The 6,679-nt window shown below is 41.5% G+C and overlaps 1 protein-coding gene across 1 annotated transcript in view; it reads left to right on the top strand.

Annotated features, from left to right (window-relative positions):
- Positions 1–315: 315 nt before the first annotated feature.
- Positions 316–6,679, top strand: part of cpt1a2b (carnitine palmitoyltransferase 1A2b) — a 71,688-nt gene continuing 65,324 nt past the window's right edge. The window contains exon 1 of the mRNA XM_028598689.1: positions 316–502. The gene's annotated coding sequence lies outside the window, so the exon portion shown is untranslated. The remainder of the gene's footprint in view (positions 503–6,679) is intronic.

Here is a 6,679-nt window from a genome sequence, read left to right as displayed (position 1 = left end):
AAAGCTTTTTTTTATTAGACAAAATTAGATGCAGATGCATTTACCCCACATTAAAGAAGTCTTTTTTCACTTTTTTTAATTTGGGTTAAAATTGGTCCGGAAACGGAGTCAAATGCCTTGTATGTGTGCACATACATGGCCAGCCTGATTCTGGTCAGCATATATAATTTACATTATGTTTGTACTACTATGCCACTTTGATAAAGTAACCTTATTTTATCTCATCATATCTTATCGTAAAATAGTCCATACAGCGCATGCGTCAAAGTTAACTCCTACATTTACGCAGCGACAGTTCGGCCTCCCGTCTTTTCCAGTGCCTCATCTTCTCCTGCTCATACTATCGCTGGCAGCCTGGCACTGGCCGTCTGCAGAAAGCTCGCTTTCACTGGGTGTGCGCTCAGTGTGCCACGCTTGAGAAGAAAGGAGGGGTGCTAACAGGCGTTAGGCGTTCTTCTGTATCAACCTTCTCACCGAGAAAGCTCTTCGAAAGAAACTTCAGGTACATTTTAGTCTTGTTTGATAAACTCTCTTCGAGCTCCTGGCCCACTTTTTTTCAATTGAATGCCTTCTCTTTCTCTCTTTTTGTCTTTTGTGCTTCGCGCGGGGTGGGGTATGTTGTCGAGCATGAATGGAACACTGTCTTGAATAGCAGGGATGTAACACTTGGCTACAGTGCATGTATGCTAACACACCGTATGGCTACTTTCACAAAAGTATTGTGCAACTTAAGTGTGTTGGGTTTCTGGTTTGTATTTATTGTTTCGGTAGCTGTGGGTGTTTCTTTCCACCCACACGGGAACATAATTAATAGAACGCCAGTGATGGAGAGCAGCATGGTTGCATCGTAACGTTAAGTAACGTTAGCTATTTCCTTCAAGGAAACTGGTTTGGGCTCAGCCACATTTAAACAAGTCCTCGCGATTGCACACGTATTTGTTATGACTACTTTGCATTATGTTGTTACTTACAGTTTAAGCTAATTAGGTCTTATTAATTACTTGTGAAATTACAAGTGTGTTACGTGGACTTCTGACTGCACCTTATCTAACGTTACGGAACATTCGAGTAAATGTTGGCAAACATTTCTATGTAACGTTAGCCGTATTAACTGTTGGCAAATTCACAAATACCAGCCTAACGTATTCTCGAATATGAAAGGCTATCTATCAGAAGCAGTATGCCAGATAAGCTAATTATGGCACTGCGTACACTAACAGGCAGATAGTAGAGCTAATTTATTGTTGGCTAACGTTAAAATTAATTTAGGCCAATAAAAGAAAACTAACAACCAAAACAAACAATATTTTAAAAGCTAAAGTGTTGGGTATTATGCCTATGAACAGTTTAACCCCTTACGTGCCTCGAATAAACAATAGTCTTAGTTTGTAGACTTTATATATGACACTAGTCTAGCTACTTAATATGAAGAATATGTGAATATTGTGTACGTGTCCGTGCACGCGCGTTTCTTCCCGCTGCACTTTCAGTCCGCGAGCTGAGCCTGTCTGACTGCCTGAATCTATTTTAAAAGGCCACCTGCCTTTCCGGCAAGTAAATCCTGTTTTTCAGCATTGTCTGCCTGCCGATGTCTACTCAAACACCACCATTAGTACTACTTCTAGATTCCACTACATAACTATTTATTTATTGTTTTTACTTGTAGCGGAGTTAGACTATATATCGAATGTATAATGAGAGGAAACTCAAAAGAGGGCTTTTTTTTTTTCCAGAATGAAAACCCTAAAGAGGAACTATACTAACAGGAAGCACAGGATGAGTTGTTTCCATAGTAATCCCCAACTAGAGCCCCACCTCTACGTTAACAGGAACATAGGGATGTTTTTCAAAAAATTAAATCGTTAACGAAAACAAACGAAAACTAGGTGGGGAAAAAAAACTAGCCTTGTGAGACCGTCCTGATCTCGCGAGCTCCAGTTTTCCACTCGCAGAGCAGTCTGGCATCTTGAAACGGAGAAAATATGGAGCCGTTCGCCAAACAACCGGGCCATTCAGCGTTGGTGATAGACAGATGGTTTATCCAGTCAGCTAACCAGTATTTTCGCCCCTTCCCAAAAGTTCTCCAACGGAAAGTTCCCAGATGGATATGCCGAGCAAATGCGAAGCAATCCATCTGGCGGAGTTAGGAAAAAACATTGTCGTTAACTAAAATAAAAACGAGGCATTACAAAAAACGATAACTAAACTAAAACGGTAATGTCTGTTTGCAAAACTAACTAAAAATTCCGACATTCCACGTCAAATTGAACACATGTCCGGGCCCCTCGCCCATGCATGCCCTCGCCTGGCATCATGGTGGTACCGAAAGTCGGAAGAAAGCGGCAGAGTCCTGTTTGATTATGACTGTCAGATAAAAGCAAGTGCCTCACAATGGAAGGTGGTAAAATATGTGGACAATCTATTAAAGGGAAAAATCCCACGAATTTGAAAGTACATTTGAGAAGCGCACACAAGGAGGCTAACCTAGCTTACCTTAACAAGCAGTGACAGGGCAAGGAGAATGCAAAGCCCCCTTCCCACGAAACAGGAGCAAACCACGTGGATGTATGGGTACAGGACATGGATGTATGGGTACAGGACATGGATGTATGGGTACAGGCCATGGATGTATGGGTACAGGACATGGATGTATGGGTACAGGCCATGGATGTATGGGTACAGGCCATGGATGTATGGGTACAGGCCATGGATGTATGGGTACAGGCCATGGATGTATGGGTACAGGACCAGGCAGCATGACGGAGACAACCGTAGGACAGAACACTACAAGAGGGCTTTCACCGGCGACCCGATAGCTGCTGGTTAGTAAATACGCAGGAACGCCAAAAGCGGCAGGTAGCGTGGGTTAATAGGTGTGTTGATACTGGGATGTCTACACAACTGTGTGAGTCGATTGACTTCAAAAAGTTCAAAACACCTCTTGATGTCGGTCTTCTTTAGTCTGTTGGCTATTTAGGTTTTTTCCTGGCACAGTTACTAACACATTTTGCACTTACTGCTGCATCTTGTGTAGACTGTTTACATATTTGTGCTCATCATCATATGTACATTTAATGTACCAGTGTTTTTGTTGAAAACATATTTCTAAAATTGTATGTTTTTGTTATTACACAATACTTTTTTCTGACCTTTTTGAATCTTGCCCCCGACAAATAACCCATATTACAAAAAGACTTAAAATAAACTAAAGCTAAGCATTTAAAAAAAATGAAAACTAAACTAGCAAACCCGCTTTAAAAACTAATTAAAACTGAATTTGAAAACAAATGAAAAAACTATAATAACCTTGCTTATCACAGACAGTTACAAAGTGCGTCACAGGCCACGCACACGCACGACAAATAACCCATATTACAAAGAGACTAAAGCTAAGCATTTAAAAAAAATAAAAACTAAACTAGCAAACACGCTTTAAAAACTAATTAAAACTAAACTGAATTTGAAAACAAAAAGTCAAAGCAAAATAAAAACTAATGAAAAATGCAAAACTATAATAACCTTGCTTATCACAGACAGTTACAAAGTGCGTCACACACACACACTTGTGTGAAATTGCAGCAATCAATTGCTTAGGTACACAGAGAAAAGGGGAAGAGATGATTGAGGTCGGCAAACACCGCTAACACACACAAACATGACCTCCGAGAGATTATGTTACCCTACTTTCAAAGGGCTGTTTGACCGTAACTTAACTGTATATAGTTGTCATGTTCATATGCAACAGTTAGTGCAGGATGCTGTGAGAGCTCTCATGCTTTCCTGTCCTGTCTCACACTCGCACACACTGTCTCACACTGACAAAAGCTTTAGAGAAATTGAACTTTTTGACCTGGCAGATTGTTATTTTTTTCATCTGAGTTGTCATTATCTATTTGGCCAGTAAAATTTAAGCAGCACAGCAATGACTTAAAGCTCCATTTTAGTTGGCAGCCATGTGTCTACATTTTGAATTGGTCACAGGAAGTAAAGGAGCAAAAAACCTACTAAGGCCAGAGGTAAAACGGTCATGCTTCTGTATACTCAGTAACAGATTGGTGTGGCAACACCCGGTCTGCTGCTGCTGGAGGCTGAATGATAAATATTCTACAGTTGGGCCAATTTCTGGTTCCACAGGTCCAGTGTACGAGGCTAAACCAGTTTGATTTGTAAACCGTTTTGAATCGGCATTTGTCACTAAGACTCCTTTTTACAAATTACAAAGAGGCCTACATCAGCAACTTTTGCCAACGGCGTCACAACGCTAATTCCAACATGTATTGCAGTAGTGTTAATAGTTTATAAAGGCGGGGGGAACGACACACGCTGCACAGTGACTGTTTTTATCACCGCACCTTTCCCACGTCGAAGCAGTAATCATGGGTCTCGCCCTGTGGTGCCTGATCAGTTTAGTTAATGAAGGTCCTGTACGGTAACGAGGTTTTATTTTTTTTTATTTCTTCTTGTTTTTTAACCAGCTGGTCTGGAACCTTCCTCTCCCCCACATCCATGAGTGCCCTGGTCTATGTTATGTGTAGTGATGTCTATGTGTCTAAAAAAAATTAGTCATTTTTGTCTTGTTTTCTTGTCTTTATGTTGTCCAAAATGGCTTGTGATTTCTGCTGCAACTCTATTTCTCCACGGGGACAATAAACTAAACTAATCCACTTCTCAATAGCTTCGCTGTTTTCTGAATCAAATAGTGTGGTGGCATCCACACAAGCTACGTTTCCCCGCGCATTTCTAACCCCCAATTTCCACCGGCAGCGTAACTGCTGCGGAACCGCTCTGGAACGGTGGCGGAGTCATTAGGTTTCCGTTAAAGTCAGTGTGTGTATTTCCACCGTCTGCAGAACGGCTGCGTCCCAGCCCCGGCGGTCCGCAACTCTCCGGAGCAGATACGTAGAGCTTGTATTTTTTTACCGGACGCCGGAGAGCTCCGCAGCAATTCAGCACACGGCAGATAGTGCGGGACAGGAAGTAGAGTATAGAAACAAAATAAACATCCGGTTAATTTTCAAAATAAAACACGGTGCTCATGGCAGATCATATTTTCCCTGCACTACACCTCGAAAACACAGCACAGAGCTGTTTCCCCTCTCCTCCTCTGGATGGAAACTAACTGTTGTTGGTTTTGTGGTTCTATTCTACGTGATTTTTGCGAGAAATTGTGGGTCCTCGTGACTACAGCTGTCAGTCATGGCCGCAGCCGTGCCGCAACAAATCCGGACCTGGTGGGTATTGGCGGACGGCGGAGCACGCAGCCGACACACAGCGGAGCCGGTCCGCAGCCATTCTGCATCCAGTGGAAATCCAGAGTAAAGCTCAGGTGCAGCGGAGCTCTTAAAACTAAAACCGTGTGGTAGACTACAAAGTTCATCTTTTGTGGTGACAAGACGATGGCAAGGAAAACTGAAACTGTGCCTCCAAATTGGAAACGTTTCAGATTTCAAGCCAACAAAATAGGGCTGGGCAATATTTGCTATGTCGGCATCGATGTACGTGGCTAGATATCTTCTAAAATGTTTAGATATCGTTGTATGACACAAGTCTTGTCTTCCGGGTTTTAAAGGCTTCATTACAGAAAAGTGATGTTTTCGAAACTTGCCAGACTTACTAGCTGTTTCATTATTAGCCTTACCCACTTAGTCATTGTAACCACATTATTGGTGACTATTAATCAATGTATTTGGTCATAAATACTGTGATATTTGATTTTCTCTGTCGCCCCCAGTCCTACAATGAAAGAGGTGAGCTGAAAAAAAGACCTTACCTACCCAGTACACTCATTATGGGCTCTCTCTTCTGATTCAGAACAGAGTCCATCCACGCTGTAGCCTACGTTACCGACTCTGGCTTTGCCTTCGGCCCATCGGTGATGCCCACACTTGTTACTCAAGACCGCTAGTTACGTTTCTCTGACAGAGACTGATTATTACTAAACAACCAAGATGCATCTTCAAACACGCAAAAGATTAAAAACAAAACTGCCCTGTACCAAAATCCGAGCGGTCAATATGACCGTGTATGGCCAAAATAGGTAAAAGTGATTGTATTTTCTTTGCCTTTTGTGTAATGTGTATATAAAAACAATTTCAAATGAAAATACAGACTCTTAGGAAAAGTCAGGTACCAGCAGGATTGTATTTTTTTTATTTAGCAAAGTTATTACACATATAAATTTTGAAAATGACCGTCCTGGCCGTTCTAGTGTTAAGGAACAGGCAGCAGGGGGACCATGGAAACACTGACCTACATTGTGCAATCTGCGTTTATAAAAGGACAAAGATTAACCTTGTATAAACTTTAATGAGGTTAGTGCAAAGCTTATAGGCCTTTTTTTTACAGCAGACATTTTGACTTTTCATACTAGGAAAATCACCGTTGTTACTTATAACTAGGGCTGGGTTTCGTTAATATATACCTGGTGCGGCCTCTAGCTCACCCAGTGGAGTCCTTTGCAGCGGCCCAAATTCCAATACGATTGGATACGGGTTCCTAAACGATTTTTTTTTTTTTTCATTACCAATTTCATAAAACAAAAATAAATTACAACATTACACATTATGGCACAACTCTTAATTTATGTTTCAGCTCCTACTACCTGAGCCTCTGTGTGTAACAGAGTTTTTCCTGCCTGTCTCTATGAGGTGTAACGTTAGACAGCCAATCAGCAGCATTA

The sequence above is a fragment of the Perca flavescens genome, chromosome 15, assembly GCF_004354835.1.
Source record: "Perca flavescens isolate YP-PL-M2 chromosome 15, PFLA_1.0, whole genome shotgun sequence".
Taxonomy (NCBI): domain Eukaryota; kingdom Metazoa; phylum Chordata; class Actinopteri; order Perciformes; family Percidae; genus Perca; species Perca flavescens.
The sequence above is the reverse complement of the archived record's forward strand: the minus strand, read 5'-3'. Positions and strand labels throughout refer to the sequence as shown.